This window comes from Caloenas nicobarica, chromosome 1, assembly GCF_036013445.1.
Source record: "Caloenas nicobarica isolate bCalNic1 chromosome 1, bCalNic1.hap1, whole genome shotgun sequence".
Classification (NCBI taxonomy): Eukaryota; Metazoa; Chordata; class Aves; order Columbiformes; family Columbidae; genus Caloenas; species Caloenas nicobarica.
In genome coordinates this window covers 195,528,212-195,551,245 of record NC_088245.1, presented here as the reverse complement: position 1 = coordinate 195,551,245, position 23,034 = coordinate 195,528,212, and positions in this window count along the sequence as shown.

Here is a 23,034-nt window from a genome sequence, read left to right as displayed (position 1 = left end):
GATTAAAAAATACTAATACTTACTCTAGAATTTAACTGGGTGCCAAATATGCGTTTGGGGCCCTATTCTTCAAGCAACTCAGTGTTTGCTGTGAGGCAGTCATCAACTGGGAGGGATATTGGACCCCTTCTTGAAGGTCTGACTGAGTGCTGAGGGTACTCAGCCTTTGATCTTTTTTAGCTCACAAGACGCCTGAGGCACAAAGTGCTGTAAACGCTTACTAGACTCAATTGTGTAGTATTACTTATGCACAGAATTTGGTTTTTTACAGTTTAAATTTCTCGTAAAACTGTTTGGGACTAAGAGTACTTCCCACCTGACATATCGTCTAGCCCTCTGAACTCTCATAACATTTGTCAAGCAACTGAAAGACCTTTCTATTTCAAAATGCCCTGGATTTCAGAACTGGCCACTGGCTCTCCCATGCCCATTCAAAAAAAGTTGGGGCACTGCTAAACCACTCTAGGAAGCCTGCAATCTCCTAGTCCCAGTGCTAGAAAAACAAGATCTATGATCAAGTAGAGATTGTTTCCTTTGTTGAGTTGCCATTTCACAGTCAGAAGAACTGGGAGATATTCCTACAGTCCTCACCTCTTTTCATCCTCCCAAGTCATTATTGTAACACAGCTATTGTTCTGCCACCCGAATGTCTGTATCCTTTTTATAGACCTCCAGCAGAAGTTGTCTGGGACACTGGGTGTTTAAGTGATTTAAGGGAAAGTTTGCCACTGTCTTGATGTTCTGCAGGTGAAGCGTCCTGACAGAGAAGCCTGTATAAATAAATGAGAAATAGCAAACGATCTGGTCACTTCAACAACATAATCCAGAGGAATTATATGGATCCCTCAGGAGGGAGCTGGAATTTTTACTTATAAGTATTATAGTTCCAAGGTACGTTTGGTCACCACAGCCTGAGATTTCTTCTCACTTGATCACTGGGGAGAAACAGGAGAGACTAATATGCAGCCAAGATCCTCCTTTGGGATGTAAAGCAGCAGAAGGAAAGTGCCCCTGCCCCATTCTCCCCTCTGTAACAGTCGCCTGAGCTTTCCAGGCAGGAAACAGAGGTCATTTCACTGCAGCCTGAGCCACACTCCTGCAAACTTGCTCCCTATGGTGCAACTGACATTCACTTCTCTGCCCATAGTGTCTTCGTGCTTTGGGGCTGTTGAAAAGACTACTTCACAGTTGAAGCTGCCACCACTCAAGACTGCACCCTGAAAAGGTAGACAGTTCTGGGTTACAGGTAGGTCGGGCTCCATGTAAACATAGGAAAAAAGGATAGTCATCCTCTTGACAAAACTGACTCGTGCTGAATTTTTAAGTTAGTGATAGGAATGGTCTCCAAAACGAAGTGTCTGCGTTTCCTGTAAAGAAGATGACCAAACGAAAAATACATTTGAAAGTCTTAATGGAAAGATCTAGCCTGCCTGATTATGGCATCTGAGCTTAGGACCTAACTTCTGTATTTAGTTTCCAAGGTGGGTGCATTATTTAAGGGAAGGCATCTTTCTTGGTTCAAGTTAGATTGCTCAACCCCAAAAGATGAGTCATGCAGATAATGCTCAAAGAATCAAAACTAATATTGACTCCTCTGAAATGTTCCAATGGTCTGCATGTGTCTCTATATTACATATTTTCTTCTGTATTCCTTACAGGCTTATTAGGGCCTTCAGCTAGTGAGGGTGAAAGTCTTACATATTTACATGGACACAGTGAAAAGCCTCAAGAATTTTGCTTTCATTTGTTTAATGCACCTACAGTGTGAATGCACACAATGCCATCTTGAAGAGACACAGCTGTAGTAGCAAATATTCCTTTTACTCCTCTTAGCTCATCAGAGCATTGATTATACAAATACATCTTAGTAAGTTTCAAAACCCCTACATTTTCGAACAGCTGTCAAAGGGCAAACCAAAAGAATATGGTCTCCTGGTTTCCTAAAATCTCCTGTAAAGAACAGGCAGAGATCCATGAAATACACAAGATGTCTCAGTGGTGTTTTGTTCCTGAGCCCGTTTAGCACTCACGATGGTGTGTAATACAATTGGGTTCACTGCAGATTAGAATGAGGCAATGTGTTGCCAGTTTCAAAAGAGTGTCAACAATTTAAAAAGTGCCAATCAAAGCAAAAAGATGAAACATTACACAGCTATTAAGAATATTATTCAGTCCTTTTAAATGATTGCCAATTTAGATACTTCTCTCGTTAAATTATTCTTGTTAGGTATTGTACTGAATGCCAGTTTTCAAGAACAAGACAGTCCATAAACTTAGCTCATTAATGAAGACACAACCTGGTAGGTAATTTTATAATTAAGGTGGATATCTTGAGGACTAGACTGACTTTTGCTACATATCCAATTTTCAGTTCAGTAAGAGATTTTATGCAAAAGAATTTTAATGCTAAATTGTAAGAGTAATTGAAGAGATGAAAAGGGAGGCACAGTTGAACATTTCTGTGACTGTTTTGAGCAGAACAGTCTTTAAATGTTCTGTTTATTAACACAGTATAGAAAGGTTTGTGTAAGGTTAATGTTAGAATCACTTAGGATGGTAACTCCTTCTGCAAAGCATCTGCATAAATTAGAAAAAGCTGCCAGATTTCCATCTGTTAGCCATACAATTTCAGCTACAAAGACAACTGTCGTGACAACCACACTGAGTTAGTCTTTCAAATAAAACCTGTTAAAAGCTACTGCCCTCCAGCCTCCACCCACTGCAGTTAACAGCATTAAATAGCACTCTAACTGGTATTTATTTTCTTAGGCATTCCTTACTTGTGCAGCTGCTGGCACACTGGCCTTTGATTTAAAATGACCTCAACAGGATAAGAGTTTACAGTCTCTGAAGGTCATGAGGTATATGAAGTGCTTGTCTGAAAGATACATCCAACCTGAACTTTCTCAGGCTGATGTTACTGGATCCTGTATACTTGTCTCTCACCTATTTTGCATGGCCTCATGTCTGGAAACTGTGATGGTTCAGATGATTTCTTCCAGATGATGGCTAACCACAAAGAGACCACTGGGGCTGTCTCGGACAACTGATCTGGGTTTAAAGGTGGTGGGAATCACCTTTAGGGCCTTTCTCCCCTCCCCATCCAAGTTCTTCCTGCATTTTTTGATAAACTTGGGTGGCACAGCAAGTTCAGGCTAGTTTCAGCTCATCCATGAAATCTGTGCTGACAACAATATCAAAGCTGTTAGAAAACTCATTTGCAGAAGGTCCCTCATTCAATGGCCCATTTTAACTCGGGCATTTCAGTGTCTCAGGGTAACACATATACCACCTACTGACCTTCGTAGGAGTAGGCTTTACGTTTCTAAAGCCCTCACTAAGATGTGGATATACAAACAAGTAGACTTGTAATGGTAGAACTATTTTTGTGCTGTTTTGTCACTGTTGCCATCGTGCAGACTGGGCTGCTGTCAGGGACAGTCTACTAGTGGGCCTGAGGGTGGCAGAACCTCTCCCCCACCCATGCAGGGGGATGTTTGTCCATCTGCCATGGCAGTCCCTTGTCCCCATTGCAGCTGCCTCTAGCACTGGTTATCCCTGGGTACATGTACTGCACACTCTTATGGTGCTTGCACAGATAGGATAGAAGAAGGGAGTAAAAAAGATTCTCAGAAATTTGTAACTAGTGATTTAAAACCAGAAAAGAAATTTCGTATTGGAGGCTGGAATCCCAGGAAGCTGTTAATGAGTGTAATAAAAACTTGCCATTGTCTCCTGGATGCTCAAAAAATGGCTATTAAAGAGGACTATTACATGAACAATGTTGCATGCAAGCCAAAAGTGTAAAGCAGTGATCTTTTTTAGTTATCAGTGTCAGCAGAATTCCCATAAATAATATCTCATTTACTTTTGTACATAGGCTTCAGATTGAGTCCTGTACATCCTTGCAGGAGAAGAAAATAGTCACAGAGGTTTCTCTGGGCTTCATGATATGTTGCACTTTATAGTGGAAGTATTCCTAAGATTCTAGTGTGACTGAATAGGAGCCAAAGGGCATCAGACATCCAAATGTCAGATGCCATTTACTTTTAATTAGAAGGACCTTTTCTAAAGGAAAAAAGGGAAAAGCTCCCAGCATCTTATGGCTAGGTCACCTGAAAAGATTGAGAAATAGACTTCTGACTTTCTCCAGCAGAAGATACAAAGACGGTTCTTGCGTCTGCTGGGAAGCACTGTGACAAGGCTGTGCAGTAGCTCCTTACGAATTTAACTTCTTCAGCTTATCTGACAAATACTTAGTATCTGAGTGCCATATGGAATGTTTGGTTAGCTCGGTGTACATCCTTCCAGGTTCCCATTTGGATGACAAACCAAAGGCTTCTGATTTCATGTCAGTCCAGATGAACTCTCCTTTCTTGTCTATCCCTCCTCTTTTTGCGCTGGCAGCTGCATGGAGGAAAAGCAACTCATACTCTGTTTTTCAGCTCAGGACAAGGAGGGGCCTCCTGGGAAGAAGTGGGATAGAGGAGGTGGTTGGCTATGCTGCTGCTCTCTGTGAGTGCTCAAAACTGCATGTGAGCAAGCCATGTGTTGGTGGTGGAATGGTGCCAGGCACAGGTACGAGAAGAAACTAGCATCATCCCTCCCTGCAAACTCAGTGCATAAGCAAGGCAAGATTTTATTGACACTATAAGGCAAAATTGATCTATTCAATGAAAAGTGATGATACAGGTTAACTGTGGGGTACTAGAGCACAATAAGAGTCATATCCTGGGTTCAAAACCAACATCACTGCCCTCTGGCTAGCTCAGGTGTGCTGAAAGTTAGTCAATAATGACACAGCATCTTCAAAGGGTTTACAGTGTTGGCCAATTAAAATTCCTTCCCTAGCACTTTTATTCCTGTTTGTTAAGGGTTAGATCAGGCTTTTAACTTCAAGCAAGGAGCTGTGGGAGGCTCTTTGGAGTAATGCTCCTTCCAGCACATCCCTCTTATGTGGGAGGCATGATGATAATCAGCTGCAGCTCTTTCCAGGACACAGCCTGGGGAGGGGGCAGGGAAGGTGACGCTGCAGCCCTGCAGCAGCTGAGATGGGAGGCAGCCCCCATCTAAGGATGTCTTCTCCATGGGCTGGTGATTGTCTCTCTAAGCTGCTGGTTGCACCCTCATCTGCCTGTACCCAGGCTCCCCTCTGGGACCAGGCTAGAGCATGAGGGTGGAGGGACAAGTTTTACCTGGAGGGATATGTCAAGGGAGCAGACTGAGCTCATTGCCCCTCATTCTCTCTCCATACCTAGTTAGCTGGGGTTGCCTGGACTGGAGGAAGGGCATCCACTAGCAAAAGGCATCACATCTGGGTGCTTCTCCTGCATGGCTGGAGGCTTCATCAAAGGCTCCTACAGCTCCTTCAGCAGCAACACTGTGATCTACAAAGCCAAACTTAGCCACAACCATGTCTCATGGTATTAAAAATGATCTCTGGAGTTTCCTCTAAGCAATTGCAACCAGAAGCGACAGTGAATTTCAAACTGCTTAATGCAATCGCACTATCTACTGATACAGTAACAGTTAATGTCACCACCCTCTAACAACATCAGCCTGATCTGTAAACAGATAAAACAGAGGTGATGTAACTTGTTGATTATAAGATTAGAGATCCTGCTGGTCTTTGAACCTTTTAAAGAAAATCAGAGAGATTAAGTAGAGAATTTCCAGTGATTTTATTATTAGTGTGTAATATGTTTACTTAGTCCTGATTAAACAAGATAACTTAGTAAAAAAAAAAAAAAAAAATGCATGCTTTCACCAGCTCTGGAAGGGATAATCAAACTGGGGAAGCTTTCCAGCATGCTTCGCTTACAAAGCAAACGTGACTGTCAGTGCAGCAGCCAGCTGAAAATGGATCACAATCCTGGAACAGAAATCATCTTCTTTTTTGTGCAAGTCCTGAATTCTTCCTGCAGTGACAGGTGACATGCAAGAGGCTCTTAGTCCTCATGCAGAGTCAGTAACAGCAGAGATGCGATTTCACTGTGTAGATGGGAGGGCATGTGTTCCCTTGGTTTAGGATCCAAAACACACCAGCTAGTCACCTTCTGCTTAAAGAAAGTCTTTCACACTAGAAAAAAAATGTTCAAACATGGGAGACTGAATAAAATTATTTACATTAAAGTCATGTGTTTTTTCCTGACAGTTTTTCCTCCTTACTGGAGGTGCGTATGTTCCAAAGCCAAGCCCCGAAGGTCTTGTTCTGTCTAAAATCCCAAAGAGTGTTTAAGCAGGGACTTTATGGCTCATAAGTAGCTTTTTCTTCCTGGTAGTTCATTTTCCAAAGAGGTCATATAATGAGCATACCATTTACTACTTTGGGCTGCATCTTTTACACTCACAATGCAAAGTGAAGATTGTCTTATTTTTGCTGATGCACTCAGCGGAAATTTGCGAGATTTTGTAAAAAAAAAATCCAGTCTCTAATATTTGAAGATTTTTGGGAAAACTAATTTCAATTTTTCAAGTTCTTTTTTTTTTTTTTTTTTTGAGAATGCTGCCTTGTCCTTGGAAAAAAAATGTATTTGGTTAAAGACACAATTCTAAAGCAAATAGTCAAGCAACACTGTCACTAGGACAGTTCAGTGTCGAAGGAAACACAGCTGCTGGTATCTCTCATCAGTAGATGCCAGACCCTTCACACTGCCTTAGTGCTTTGGGAGTAGTATGAACATCCATCTCCAAACAGGAGGCTGGTGTCTGCATGCTCAGAGAGTGCAAGGACAGCAGCTGTGTTGTGTATTCAGCATTTCACCGAGGGCACTGTAGGGCTCCCACAGTTTGCTTCTAATGAGCCAGCTAGAGTACAAGGAGCACTAACTGCTGCACTATGGAGCAAAACTTATGCTAGCTGTGCTTGAAAGCTGGAAAAGGTGCCCCTTGTCCTGCAAGATTCACATATCCACTTGCTCGACTCCCAGACCAAGTCCATGACCATAAAAACGTCAAGGTTCTGGGAACCATAAAACAAAATCGAGGTGAGAGAAGGGTTTTACTTGTATCTTTGCTCTTGAATGAAGGTGCTATCCCAGGTAGCGCTGCTTTCCCTTATTTGTAGCTTTGTATATTGACCTGTGTTTCTTTGCCATACCATTTCCATCTCCCATCTCAGCACAAGGGCTCAACAAGAAACAAAAGGAGATCAGTGACACCTTCATGCAGACTGAAACAGAGTATTACTAATATCAAGAGCCTTGTTACATGGTATTGATCTCGATTGCCATAGAAAAAGAACAAAATTAAACCTCATTTTGTGACCTGGACAGAGGGATCTCACTTAGAATATCATAGGAAAACATTTCTTTGTGGGGCGCAAGGGCAGCTCTCTGGCTTTGCGGGTGCAAGCAGTGCCTGTCTGAAGCAGAACAAGGAAAGATGTTCCTTCCACTGACTTGGGAAAGGTTCTATACCTGTCCTGCTTGTAATGACAGTGATGTCAGCTAAGTGTTCTGTTTGTTACAACATAACTCTCAGGAGACTTGGATTGCAGACTCCTTTAGTTAGTTTGCTGCAAGAGTTGGTCATTGAGCTCAGACAAGGGAAACCGAGTTTGATCTTAGTATCAGTCCTCACTAGCATCTCTGACGCAATGAGTATGAAGCTATAGATAGAAATTATACACCGAGTTGTGATAAGCAATGTGCATGTGTATGTGCCTTTATTACATTTTGTGGAGATTTAAAATCCAGCTTTACCTACTGGGAAAAAAGAATGTCTCCTACCATGCCATAGAAAAACCTGAAGCGTTGGGTGCTCGGTGGTAACTGCCAGTTCTTGGGCTACACTCTTGTTTTACCACAGGTACAACGTTGCTTATGTCTTCCTCAGTATTAACAAGGCCACATGGAAAGGTGTCCTGAGGGATCAGACTGTTCATTAAGGCTGTCCCCGCGTGCTGCACATTATTGCTTCTGACCTGGGAACTTGCTCTTACATTTGTCAAAACTGTGACAGGATCCTGTGGAATAATAATCCCAGATGGCAATGCTGTGATACTGAGTAAACCTCAGCCACTTCAACCCAAAAGGCATCATTCATCCTAAGTGCACAGATCTACTTGGCTTTTTTTGTCAGTTTTTGGAGCATTTCAAAGGATCTTGAACAAACAATTTTTTGCAAGAAATTTTGACACATATTTTCTTCTCCCCCAATACTAAACCCGAATTTTTAATATTCTTTAACCATTTCATATAATTCCACACACTTCTTCAGTTAGTAATTTTATTTTTATAGTTTTCTGTTTATTTTTTCCCTGACAAAATGATTTCTAACAAAAAATGTCAAAAGGATTTTTTTATGACAACAAAAAGTTAGAGGAAAAAATAGCTACAGTTATTGTATAGTTTTTTTTTCCTAAAGCAATGTTTTTTTAGCTTCAGGTTCCTCTGCAAAGTGAGTTGTTTATACAGTGAATACTATTCTTCAGCAGAAAAATGTTCTTCTCATAGTTGTAAAGTATTTCTCATCAATAACCTGAAGGGGAAAATGAATTATTTTTTTCTTTGTACAACTGTTATTGGAGTGGGCAGACAAGCCCACATTCATAGCAGGCAAACTGTTATTTGTTCCCTTCAGAATATATAAACCGTAAATGTTTACAAAGTGCAACACAGTGAATAATTCAGATATAAGTGAAATGGAATAAGCAAAAGGAGCATTGCCTGAGGAACTACTTGGCCGGCATAAATGTACAAAGTATGGAAGTTTGCTTACAACCTGAGCTTAAATTTGGAAAGGTAACATCTCACCTGATGTTAGGCATGACTAGTTCTCTAAATCTGTTTTATAATTGAAGGACCTTAATTGGGTGTTCATTACACTTGAAGAGACATAATTTCAATAGGCAGAATGGGTTATCTTCTGGAAATGTCAGTCTTTCCCCATCCAAGACAGTTAATTTATACAAAACACTTGCATTTCTGATTACTAAACCTGGAACTAGACAAGTACTCAAGCCTGATGAGTAACTGGAAGAGACAAAGTTTTAAGTAGAATAGAATATTAGAAGTCAGAAAATCCAAATGTTTTTCTTCCGAACTGTGCTGTAGACTTCCTGAAGGCTCATCTGTGCTTGGAAATCCTAAATACTAAATTCCCAGCTTGTAATGGAGGTTGCCTCACATGAGAGGAAGATTAAATTTAATAGACATTTTCCAGTATGAGAAGGAAGATTTGGGGTTCTGTGCAGTGTGTTGCACACAGAAATTGTTAAGGTTTTGTGCTCTCTTGATAGTAACCTCACTTATCTGATAATGAAAATGGCAGCTGGAAAAATGTCTTTACTTCATCTAGTCTATTACTGTCCTCACAGTAGATTGGTTCTGCAATAACACTGTCATATGCAGAGCCACTGTTAAGAACCAGTATTTTAGATTAGGAAGGTCACGTGCCAGGGATCAGAAAACATTGACCGCAGCAACACAGACTTTTTTCTCTTTTCCCTCTCTGATATTTTTTTATATGTAAGAGGATAAGAATATAATTTCAAGTGCCCTTCCTCTCAGTCATTAAATGCACTATGCAATATCGTGTGCATACATACACACACACACGAATGATGGAGGCTGGAAGCATATCGACTGAACTCCATGGCAGGTGAGAGCATTATTCTGCTTTTTTTTGGGCAGCTATTCCTAAGTGCTGCCTCTGGACTTCAGCAGTTCCACGTTGGAGTTGTTCTCAGAACAGTTCCTTCTCCAGTGATGAACTTGGCTGGTTTTGCAGCTGGAGCCTGCATTTGTAGTTCCTCGGCGTGCTTCGTCCTCAGTGCCTGGGTGGTCCCACTTTGTGTCTGCCAGTACACAAGGACTGTGAGCTGCGTTCTGGACACTCACAAAGTTCAGATATGGGGTCCTTTCCCCAGTCCAGCTATATATTTACAAAACGCTAACAACAGAAAGCGTATCATGTGGCCTCCAAAGAACCGCTTGGATTTTATTTGCCTTCAGAGTCCCTAGACACACATTGTGGTGTTCTGTGGGAACCAAATATGCACAAATGGGGACTAATGTGACAACACATGATCACAGGCATGTAGCTGCACAAATCTACCCTCTGTCATTTGAATGAAGCTCAGTAAACTGAAATGGTCACCTTCATAATTTCACTGGGTTATATTCATCTGTTTTTGCAAAAGAGACACATTTGGCCCCACATTTCTAAACAAAGTCTTGGGGATTTTGATAAGGTATTTGGTAGCAAAGACAGTGTATCAAGAAGGAATCTGTGTGTAATTTCATTAGAATTTTGCATGCAATTCTCCTTTGCATATGACTTTTCATCTTCAAAGTGTTTTACAAACATTCCTCCACCAGTGTTGATGTAATTCTAATCACTCTAGCAGATGTTGTTTTGCTGGACTGTGATACCATGTAACCCGTATCCAGTAACCCGTGCAGCCTGGAACAGCAGTGCAAGCTGCAGCAACAGCGTGGCCTTCTGATTTAGCTTTGATGGATGTTACTAAAAGTGAAGATAATATGGAAGCAAATGCATCTGTGTTTTGGAAAAAGAAACATTTGATGTTTAAGAGAGTTTATTTTTTGTTCAAAACCCAAGTTCTAAGCTAGGAGATAAGTAGTGAGCTGGAGGAATCAGAGAAACCATGTTTCTGAGGCATGAGATAGACACTGAGGTAAACATGCAAGGAAACAAAACCAAAATAGTGCGATGATGAATTGAAGTTTTTAATGTGAGGCAATGGACTTTTTTTTTTTTTTTGGTTAGTAAACACTAAGCTATATGTTGAAAAGTAAGTGGCAGAGTCTGGAGAGAAATTCAGGTTATTAGTTTCATGTTGACCACCACCCTTTCTCAGATTCATTCTCATCAGTGTATTTTCTAACTAACATAAGCAGAAGAAAAGTGGAAACTTTCTTACAACACAATTGTTTTGAAAGTACTCTATGAGGTGTAGACTGACAGCTTGATTACCTGTCTCTAGACCTCTACATTCTTGTAACATTCAGAACTGGGTTGACTATTACACCAACTCCTCTTCCACCTTTTGGAAATTAACAGCTGTTTCTCAAAAAGTTTCATGAAACTACAAACTTTTCTGACATTTTTCCAGATAGTTTGCAATAGAAACATTTCTCTCTCAGGTATTCCCCTTCTTTCCCCATTTACATGTAATATGAAAGATGGTGAAAGAAAACCAAGGAGCATCATGCTTCCTTTCAATTACAAAAGAATAAGGCTTCTTAGAAAGCTTTTGCTTTGATAAATCTCAACCCAATGCACTAAAACACATCTCCACAGGCTTTGTGCTGCCACGCACACACGTGTGCACACATGCACACTCACATGTAACCATGTAAAATACTCAGGGAAATACATCCTCAAAGGTGACATGAAAGTGTTCAAGTAGCATTTTGAACCACATAAATGCTTACTCAATGTCAGATTTCCTTTGTAATTTGTTTCAGTGCTGCCATTAAACAAGAGGGAAAACTGAAATAATTGCACTGTAATTTCTTCCCCACAGTCCTCTTGGCCAAGAGTATATGTAGTATATGCTGTAAATTTTGACATGTGGTCATAAGCCTAGGGAAAACAAGTCTCTATAAAAGCACATGACAGGAATATTTAGTGACTCCAGTTACCTGTCTTAAATAATCATACTTCATAGCTTGCACTCAAGGAAAAAACTTCTATGAGAACAGATTGTGAAGTGATATGTCATAACGAACTCTGTGCATGAGCTTTTATACATTTTTCTCTAAAAAAAAATGGTGATGAGAAATCACTGCAGAGCACTGGGCTGCCCTGCCCGCTCTGAGCTGAGCCCTGGCCTGGACCTGCCGATCACAAGGAGCAGGGTGGAGGATGAACTACAGCTCAGCGTGACCATCTGCCCCCATTTCCCTTCTCACCTGAGGAGGGAGTTTGCTGCTTCAGCTTCTCCATCACCTCCTCCATTGCCAGCAGCCAGAGGAGCCCTCCAGGCGCAGAAACAAAGGTGTGAACCATGAGTTTCTTTCTGTTCCTGATGCTCCTTTTCTCAAGGCTCCTGGCAAGGCAGTGTTGTGGGGAGCTGGAGACTGGCCCTGCTGGGACAGGGACTGACAGCCCTGGAGGGCTCACACGGGGTCCTGGGCCACCCTGAGCCTTTTGATGTGGGTAGCGTCCCTTGTCTTCTCCCTTCGAGAAGACTTGTTCCTCAGCTTCATGCCTTGGCGTCTTGCCTCAGCACTGGTGCACCCCTCCAGTGCCCTTTCCTATTTCTGTTTTCTCTGGCAGGAGAGGTGTGACAGCAAGCAGAGTCCTTTAAATCCTCCTCCCTTTAAATCCTCCTTATTGACAGGGTACAAGCAGGGAGCAGGTTCTCTTGGGCAGGCATACAGCTCCCTTGCCCTGTCCCTGGCAAGCGTGTGAGGAGCAGAGGCTGCCCATGCTTTGGTTTGGTCCTCACACTGGCTACCTGGGACAACTGCTGCATAGCTTGGGTGGCTGCCGTGGTGGGGACACCACCACACACCCCCGCCTCTCTCTGCCACGCACAGCTGTGCCTGAAACTTCAGGGCAGGATGGGGCCATTCTTTCCATCCTGTTACCAACTCCCAGGGTCTGTGCTTTGTCCTATGAATGTCAGTGGGGCCAAATGGGCCAATTCTGACCTCAGCCAAGCAGATATTAAAGAATTGAGAACAGAAATTAGCCCATTACTTTTGACCATCATTCATCCATGCTTAAGTTCTTAATAAAAACCACAAAAAACTCTCTAGATGCAATATAGGTTATGACTATATGATAAAGTTGACAAAACTGAGTTACTGTTACAAAGCTGGAGAAAAAATGTCTGCATGTTTTCTCGCATATAAGCCACTACATATACTCTAGAATAGTTGTCATGTTGTTAATTTTTCCTTTCACAGACATCTCACATCCCTAGAGTAAGAGAGAGAAGAACTGATCTCAGTCTAATAACACAAACCTCTCTCATGATTTCAAAATAAAGTTTAAGTTTTTTCGAATTAACAGGAATTTGAAAGGTTACATTTTCTGCAGAAGGCTATGACATTTGCTCAGCTGTCTTACTCTGTGATCTGGGGCAACATCTTCAAGCCTCGTCTCCAAGAAAAATCATGGTTCAGATGCCCTTTACAGTAGCAACTCTGGCAATGCTGAATCCTCTTCACTGAGTGCTAATATAATTTTACTTTCATTGTCTCCAGTGGAATTACACCATTACAACTGAAATGTGAATCTAGACATATGAAAGAGTGAAAAAGGAATGTCCCTGGAAAAGCTTCCTTTGCAGTGTCTGTGATATATTTTTTCTCAAAAAAAAAATCAAACAAACAAGTAAACACAATCCTAAAGTAAATTAAATAATGCACATTGGACCTCCATTAAAAGCCAGACATGAACTGAAGGAAGATAGCTAAAGGACTTCTCAGTAAAGCTCTGAATACCCGTTGCATTCACACCAAAGGACACAGGAAGGTGGCTAGAGCTTATCTGCGAAGACAGAACATGGATAGATGTCATTTTAGGTGTTGAAGGCTTACAGAACATCTTACCTATGTCACAAAAAAGATATACTTTACAAAGTAAATATACATATAAAAAAAAAAGCAAAAGAGATGTAAGAGCAGAAATGCATTTCTACTTTGAGCAATACAAAGGTTTTCTTCTCTACTGAAGTTTTCAAATGTCTCAGTCCCAAGGTTACACAGAAATAAGATCTTTCATCTTTTTCCTGCTAACATAGAGAAAGATATTCAATCTGGGATTTGAGTCAAGATCTGCAGCACTGTAGGCAAGTGCCATAACCACTAAGCTCTGGTAATTGATGAGTGGATTCTTCTGTCCCTTATTTTGACCAGAAATTCATTCTTGGGCTTCAGAAGATTTTTTTCATGAAAGTACTCTGGCATACTGTCAAATTTGAACAGCAAAGCAAATTATTAACAAAGATAAAGTAATTTGAATTTTTCTGCAGACTAAGATAAAATATTTAAGCAAGTTGCCTTATTTCGTCTTCAGTGACTTTCAAAATTCAAACCCAGTCTGACATTTTCCCCAGTTCAGCTAATAAAAGATAATGTCTTGTGCCATGCAGCCCTGAGTCTGCTACATGCAATAATTGCTGGAACATTCTGATGAAATGTTTCAGATTTGCTATATCTCTTGCAGGCCAAAAAATATTTAATGAAAAATTCCTAAACAGAATTCTAGCTGAAATTGTTGCTGGAACAAAGATAAAAAGAGAGTCAGAGTCTTTTGGAAAGTCTTGAGGTCAGTGTCAAGAGTATGTGATAGAAAGAATAGTACCTAAGAGGAATATGGAAGGATGAGATATAAGGCAGGGATAAGACCCTTCCAATAGAAAAAAAGGTGGGGTTTTTGTTGTTGTTATTGTTTTCTGGTTTTGATTTTGTGTTTGTTTGTTTGTTTGTTTGTTTGTTTTTTAATACGTTGACATGGAAGAAGGAAGAGACCTACAGCTTTGAAACGGGAGAAAGAATAGGATGGAAAAGCTGTAAACAACCGTTTCCGGGTGGTGCGAGAGCCTGTTACTTCTCTGACAGAGATTGATTTTGCTCAGAGAGATCAGATATATGACAGCCACTGAAAAACTAAGTGTAATATTCTCACCTTCAACAGTTCAAAGTAGTGTCAAGTTTGATGCACCTCGTAGTAGGACTCATGATTTTTGCTGTTCAGATCTTCCTCTGGTGGTTGGTAGCACTGCCTCGAAATAATCAGCATACAAAGTTGATTAATAAAAGCTGTAGAGAGGAATAGTGCTTCCCACTTCTGGCCACCAGGCTATGGTGGTTCTCCCTCTGAAACTGAAACATCCAAATCAGAGGTCTTTTAGAAGTCTAACCCTATATTTCATCGCATGTACATTCAAATATGTATACGGGGAAGTGTGTAGGAACAGTATTCCATACAAATAATGTCTGTGCCTAAGATGGGAGGTGGGTAGATCACAGCAAGACACAAAGGCTAATTTGAGGGTGAATGTTTCAGCTTACGTATATCAAAGCATTGACGCATGAGTCATTGGCAGAGAATGACTAATTTTTTGCATCAGAGTAATAGAATGCTCTTGTTTACTGCTTTTCAAATCTATGAATAATGTCAAATGAAATTATTCTTCTTTAAATCAGTCATCTTCTATGTTTGCTGCATAACAAAGATACTGGTTCTTAGACAATACATAGATGAATGTCCTAAATATGCCAAATATGATGGAGAGAAGAAAAAAATACAGAGAGAGAAAGAAAGTGTGAGAGAAAAAGAGAGAGACTATGAGATGAGAGAAAGAAAGAGAAAGATGAAAAAGAAGAGGAGAACAAAAAGCAACCCCCTCTCCCAACATGCAGTAACAGTATCGTGAGACTACTTTCTCATAAAGCTGTGTATAGAATCAGTCTAAAGCTTTTTATTGCAGACATTTTTTTGTAACCGGTTCCTGAGAGGTCACTGGCCAGGTGTCTTAGTATTCTTGCTTAGAATAGAAGCCAATTGTTCATTTTTATGTTAATAGTAACCGGGATGTGAGGAGTGGTAAACATATATTCGGTTCTTAAATTAAAAACTTATGGCAACTTGAATTAAAACAAAATGTGAGTATATTACATTTCACTCTGAATCCACATGGTTAGCTACAGCAGGTATCAGACCAGCAGGAATCACTAGTTGTCATAATTGTGGTAACTCTCTAACTAGCTGTGACATAGAACAGCCTTTTGATCTTGACCATGTTCTACTAATTATTTAATCTTTGACAACATAAAAACATGTTTTGGCACATAAACTAAGAAAAAACACAGTAGAAGTTTTCTTCCAAAGCCTACAAAAGCCAAGTGCATACCCCAGAACACAACCCCAAAATTCTCTTAAAACCCTGTTTCCCCCCTCTCTTTTTATTAAAGCTGGACATAAGCCATTACTCCAAATACAAACTTTTCTTCTTAGGATAGAATTCATCGCATCCAGTGTAAGATATCTATGAGAAAGATGTTTAACCCTGAGTTGTTCTGGGTTCTGCTTATAGTCAATGGAAAGAAGGAGATATGTTTAGATCATTTTAGACATTTACCTTAGAATGAGGCAAATCATACACTAGAGCTGCCTTTTTTGGTCCACTGACTCTAAAGACAGGCTTGGGAGACCAAGTCTTGTAAAAGAAATCTTACCTAAGATATCTAAGAAAGACCAGATGTATCACACTGCAGAAAAGCCTAATTCTTTCCCTAGACTAAAAGAGCATGCTTGGGGTTGAGATGAGTTCCAGCCTTCTTGTCTTCTACATATTTGGCAGAACCTGTGTCTGGGTCTGGCCAGAGAACAATGGTTACACTTATGAACAAAGTAGAAACATTCTTTGAAATTCTGGAATTTGTGAGAATCTTACCCAGAACAGTAGGCTTCTGGCTAAAGCATTTGCTGAAGAGTGTTTAGGGGAGAGCCAAGCCCTTGCCTGGCTTGATTCACAGTGAGGAGTCAAGGCTACTAAATGTAGGTGAGTGCCCTAACAAATGGGTTTGTGTCTGCTTTTTGGCCTGTTCCACTTCATATCATTGGATCAAGAAGAAAGGACCTGAATCAAGGCTCAGTAGTATCTTCTGGATGGGCCTCTTACCTATGGAAAAATATTTGCTTGCTACATTATCAGGTCATCTCTCTACCTGTTGTCTCATTACGTATGAGAAGTCTCCTCACAGAGTTTTGTTAAAACGGATATGGTGCCACAGAATTCTTGGGTTTTAAGAACTGGCACTTTCTAATGAAAAAGCGTGATGCTGGAAGGTCCTGGCCAACAGTCCCCAAAATGTTCTCCCTCTCCCTCTCCTTCTCCCTCTCCCTCTTCCTTTTTCACTTTTCACTAAAAGTTTGTGATAAACACTAATTTAAACAAGCAGAACACCTTTGTTTATTTATTATACCAACTTCATCTTCCTCAAGAAACACTCTGGTTTGACTGCTTTAAGCTCTGCGGAGGAAAAGGTCTCACTGCTAAACTGCTAAACTAGTCTTTGGCAACGAACAAGAATTCTTCAGTAGTAGCCTATTCCTCCCATTTGACGAATATCTGCCTGAACAGGTGAAAGTGAGCACCAGCTTCTCTGCTCCTGTCTAGTGGTGTCTAACAGCTCATGCACATTTGTACAGGTTCCAGGCTGTAGCTGTCTCAAGACTGGCCAGCTTGAGAAGACTTCTTATTTTCCTGCCCCCTCTGTGCCTGTTGAGCACATTGCTGGCAGTACATTCCACCCAGGCCTTACAGACCAAGTGCAACATATAGGTGCCACAGCTCCTCCTGGTTCCTATCTCATTCTTTCCTATGGAGTTGTGCTTCAGGTAGGTGAGAGTTTCCTAGCCAAAGGTCTTGCTGCACTTGAAAGTTGCTAACCAGTTCTAAAGATAAAATTCTACATTCATTTTTATTTGAAGGTTTTTCCCAGCAGCCTTGGCAACCAGTAGTGGGAGGGCAAGTTTCTCTGTTACAAGCAGTGGCAAGAATAAGGAAGAAACACATTCTTAAGATCTCAGTATACTGAAGAAGTGGGCTTACAGAAAGCTCACAAAGTTCAACAAAGGCAGTTGTAAATTTCTCCAATATGTGGTATAGAACAGTCTCATGCAATAGGATAGGATGAGGATAAGGCAGCTTTGCAGAGAAAACATCAAAGTCTTTGTGGATTAATCGAATTAGTGAAAGCAGAGCCTCCAAACTGAGGAATATCCCGTTCTTTGTTCTGCATTTCTGAGACTACATCTCAAGCCCTATGTCCAATTTTGGGCTTTCCAAGACAAGACTAACTCCAACACAGTGGAACAAGTCCAGTGTATCACTGAAGGTTACCGAGATGATTAGCTGCTAAGTACTCAATGTACAAGGAATGCCTGAGAAAGCTTGACTTGCTCAGTCTGAAAAGGAGAAGGCAAAGAATAGATCTTATTGGTGCCTTCTCTTGGAGTGCATAGCAAAAGCATGAGAAGGAATAGACACAAACTTCAACATAAGAAATTTGCTACTGGATAATATCAAGAAAAAAAGAAAAATCACCATTAGGGTTGTCTAACACTGGTGCAGGTTATCTAGAGAGGTTGTGAAAACTCTATCCCTGGAAATACTCAGAATCGGACATCAAATCCATGAGCGAACTCATGTAAGAACAAAATCAACCAAATGACGTCCTAAGGTCTCCTCAAACCCATCTTATGATGAAAGTTTTGAAGGGAGATCTTAGAAAGTTACTTTTTGGTACCAGGTATTACCATTCTGGTGAGATCTTGGATGGTGAGTACAATTGCTATAGACCTGAATCTACTTATTAAAATTATATTTGTATCATAAATGGATGAGCTAGGGAAAATTCAGTCAAGGAATGAATGCAAATTTCTTAAAAGTACCTGGTTGTCATATTCATATTCAGAGATAATATTTTACAGAAAATAACTTTTTGGGATTCTCTAGTGTTATAATAAAACTCTTTTTTTTCCCAGTATTTGCTATTTACAGTTATTACCTAAACATTACAATTTCTTAAGAGCTGAAAGACCTGTATGATATAAACTCATATTTTATAGATGAAAGAGAAGTAAAGAGTCTCTGATTTTGAAAACAATATGAAGAGATGGTTTTGTTTCCTCTGAGTTTTTTCTGGTAATATAGAGGTGTGTGACCAAACATGATAGAAAAAGGCTGTACAAGATGATGATAAACCTATTATTTTCAGGCTTCTAGTTCTGATGTTCTGCAGAGCAAAGTGCAACCCTGAGACATAAGCAATTGCCATTGTTTAGAAATCAAATTCATTTGGACTCAGGAGGCTTAAGGCAACAGAAAGCAATACATGCTACTAGATCAGTGCAGTATACTTGGCTTTTGTTACTAATTTTCTTTTTCCTTTGAGAAACCCACATAAAAGTTGCACAGCTGGTTCCTGTTGCTGTTATTTACTGCAGTTGCACATTGAATAGTCTGCTGTTTCTTGTGACATTTTTCATACACCTCAAACATTGGTTTCTGTGTTATTCCAGAAAAAATACTATTTTGCATGAGTACTGAAGAATTTACCTTTTCAAACACAGCATTTTTGAGTAAGTTCATCTCTAGTTATTGTATCATACCATTCTCCTTTGCCCTGTTTTCTAACTGGTGTATCAGAAAGTGTATCTGACAAAGGAGTCATTGAATGACTTGAAGACTGTGGTAAAATGTGCTAACATTTCACTGGCATGTGTCAAGAATGACTTAAACCTTAGAATCAATACAAATTGCACTGTTATTTGATATTTGATTATTTGCCTACTGCTTTTTTTATCTTGAGGAGACTCGGTATCTCTTTACACCAGAATAGACTCCTGGAAGGAAAAGCGAATATGATTGTTAAAAAAGAGAAAAGCTGTGACTGTATTAGGAATCCTTCCAAGTATCCACATCATGTCTGTCAGGATATGCCTTGAATCACTCTGTAGAAAGCAAATGGAAACGGAGGCCTCTCTGCATCCTTCAGCATATGGTCAGAATGCTGATGTAGAAGTCCTTATGTGAAAACCAGCAAGGACCTATAAAAGAAGCAAGAACTTTGAATGTAAAGAAATGAGAAGAAAACTGGCTTCGTGGAGCTTTCATTTTCCTTCTGAATCAATTGAGAGTCTATGAAAGGTGCTGAACTGACAGACCAAATTCCTTTCTTAATACACAAAACAGGTGCAGCAAATGGTGATTTTGGAGCTTTCCCCACTGTATCAGTGCTTTTCAGCCCTTGTTGAGGGGGACCACCTCCAGGCAGAGAGGGGAGTTCATCTTCAAGCCTGTTTGGTTTATTTTCCTTGTGTTCACTGCCAACAAAGACACCAATTAGTGCATAGCCTCAGTATTTGAAGCAAATGAAAGCAGAGACAACAAATAAAGGGAGAGATGTGTTCGCTCCTGTAATTCTGTTTTGACATTTATTTTGGATTTTAGCGAGGCTTACAATCGTTTGCATTATTTTAAGGAAAAAAAAAAAAACAACAAACCAAACCAACAACCAAAAACAACCAAACCAGTCTCATTACCATTGGATATGATGATGGGGGAAATGGGTTGGAAAAATCCTGCATCTTTGCGGTGCCTTATTCTGGAATTACAAAGAGTAGGGCAAATTCTTTACTGCTGTGCCATTCAGCTATTATGTTTAACAATCTAATTAGAAAGGCTGTGTTGCTTTTCCCCATTATAAAAGCAAAGACAGTGCACACAAGCAAAACCAATTAGACAGCTGTAGTTTACAGAGCTGGCTTGCCTCGAGGCTGGTTTCTAACGAACCCCCAGTAGATGGTTCCTATCCAGAAGCAGGACAGAAGCAGCACAGTGATAACACGTGCTATCTTTCTGGTAATCAGGCACTAATGCCTGCCCTAGTCCAGCCAGCTGACGCTTGACGTGGCCATTCCTCTCTGCAGCGGTGATTGCCACAGCACCAGCACTGTGACACCAACCTGGTTGATAATGCGCGTCCATAACGCAACTCAAAATCATGCTAACAGGTGTCAATAAACCTAAAACATTCCTCTCGGTTTTATGATTGTTACTTTCTGCTCACCAGGGACTTGTTTTAACTTAAAGCAGGCACAAACCTACACAATAACCTGTATACTTGCCACGCTTTTATTTTTCAGCATGTATGGCTCAAATTAGGGCAGGCTGTATTGAGTAGATTGCTCACTGCAAGTTAGTCATCTGTTTAGTGTTTCTGATGTCACACAAGGCAGTTGTGGTGGTTCACAAGTCTATTAATTAAAAAGAAAATGACTAAGGAAACTACTCGGTGGGTTGATGAACCATTCAACCACTTCAAAACTAAGGAAAACATTAAAACAACCCCCCTTCCCACATTCCTTTTCTTGAATAGCCTGATAACAGGTATTCGTTTGAACTGAACTTTATAAGCCTTGTGAAAAAACAAGCTCTTGTCATCACTGCATTTAAATGAGCTTTATGTACAAGAAACTGAGTAGCACTGTCTGAGTTAGAATAGATGAGATCATGTCAGCATTCCCACTTAAAATACCCCTATATTCAGTGAGTTATGAGTCACTTATAAAAACTCACTCCAGGCTAAAATTTTGCATTATTTGACAGTAATAATTTGGTCAGAGGAGGCAGGCTGGGGGCATGCAGAGAAGTTTGTATAAATTAATTCATATTAATAAATTAAAAGTACTTGCACAACTATATATTCACATATTTATTCAGCTGTAGATTTGCATTGTTGTTACATATCACCCGAAACATCATTTGCTCATTCATATTATTTTGAATTTCTCCATTTGGTAGACATAAGTAAGTGCAGAAATTATTCTCTTCCTCCATTTTCAGTCACTGTTTACCTCCTCTCCCCCTGTTACAGTGAGGTACACAGGGGCGGAGGGGGTTAAAATAAGATGAGAAAAAGGGAAAAACCTGAAGTAAAGAAGTAAAGGGAGTAAAGAATAGAAATCCAAATTGTTATGATTTATGTAAACTTAAATAACACGTTGAAAGTTAAGACTAAGCAAATAGGAATTTGAAATGCATTTTAGTTACAACATTACTGTAGAAAACCTGATTTTTGATTCATTTTTTTAAAGTCTGTATTTTACAAAGAGTCAGAAGAAATTTTCTAACCATCTGTCATTGTTAGAATGCTTTTAAAATGAAAAAATGAAAAAAATTACACATAAGGATAAAAGCCTGAGCTGGCAGAAGAGTGATATCTTCAAATTCACACAGACAAAGATAAAAATAACTACTCAAAGGGTAAAAAAAATTGTCTGTAATGCTTTCAATTTTTATCTGCAGTTACTGCTTTTTAAAGGAATTACTTATGAGGATGGTCAGAGTACAGGTTTAGTTATGAACTTTATCAAATTCTGCCCACACTGACAGAGGTAGTTTAAACAAACTCTGCGGCTGAAGTTAAACACAAAAGAAGGGGTTACCTAGGCTACTGTATATTTGCAAGTACTTGCCAATAATATCTCCAAATGTAGCTTAAAAACCAACCAAACAAAATAGATAATGAATGCTTGTAAGGATTAGGAAAAGTGCCAAAGATAACAGATCAAGGAATTATTCTTCATGGGAAAAAAATGTAGGATCAGATTTCTAAAACTAATGCTAGTATGAATTCTTTATAGTGAGGTAATTTAATTCTCAAAAAAAAGAAAGTTCTTTGGTGGGTGGGTGAGATGAAAAGGCAGTTTTAAAAGACCTCTTCCTATGTTTGTAATGGCCAGTTATTGCTTGGTGTAAAAGTAGGTCAATTATTGTTCGTTCAAAAAGAGGTAAAAATTATGTTTGGATTAATTCCAAAAGCTTCCCCTCCTCCACTTCTGCACTATGCAAATAATACAAAAGATGTATTTTCCCACTGATTGACAGTCTACAATAGGATGTCTTCTCAAACCTTGATAATGGCATCTCCCTGTTGCCAGCCCTATATGAGAGGAGTTCACTGCTGATGATTTTTAAGTTTAACCTGCACATAGTGGCTAGTATCCCTGTCTGGGGAAAAACTTAATGAGCTGCTCTTTTCACAGTTGGTCTATACAAGTTCCTAGGCTCCCAGACCCCCATGCCAGGATGGGGATCAGATTTTGCATTGAGATTCAGCAAAACTAAGCCAAGGTGAAAAGAAATAAGGAAAAGAGGCATCTTTTTAATGACCTCCTTCAAAACATGTTTCTTACAATTCCCTGTGTATTGATTTATTTTTTTCACAGTTTTTGTTATTTTGGAGCCACAAACATGTTGATACATTAATATTATCTGGGTTTTCTTGCCGTTACATATAAGTTCTTATCTCTCACGGTTGTTTTGCATCTTTGTGCAGAAGAACAAATCCTGAAGTGCCGGGCAAACCCCACACTAAAATCTTGAACACAATCAATCTCTGCAAGCTTGTAATCCTATGTTTATATATCCTTCACGTGTGACTAAGGACCAAACTGTGGCCCCATCCTGTGCTTTCACACACAGGTTTAAGACACATATGCACACCCACTTCCAGGTAGAGTTTTCTTACAGAGGAG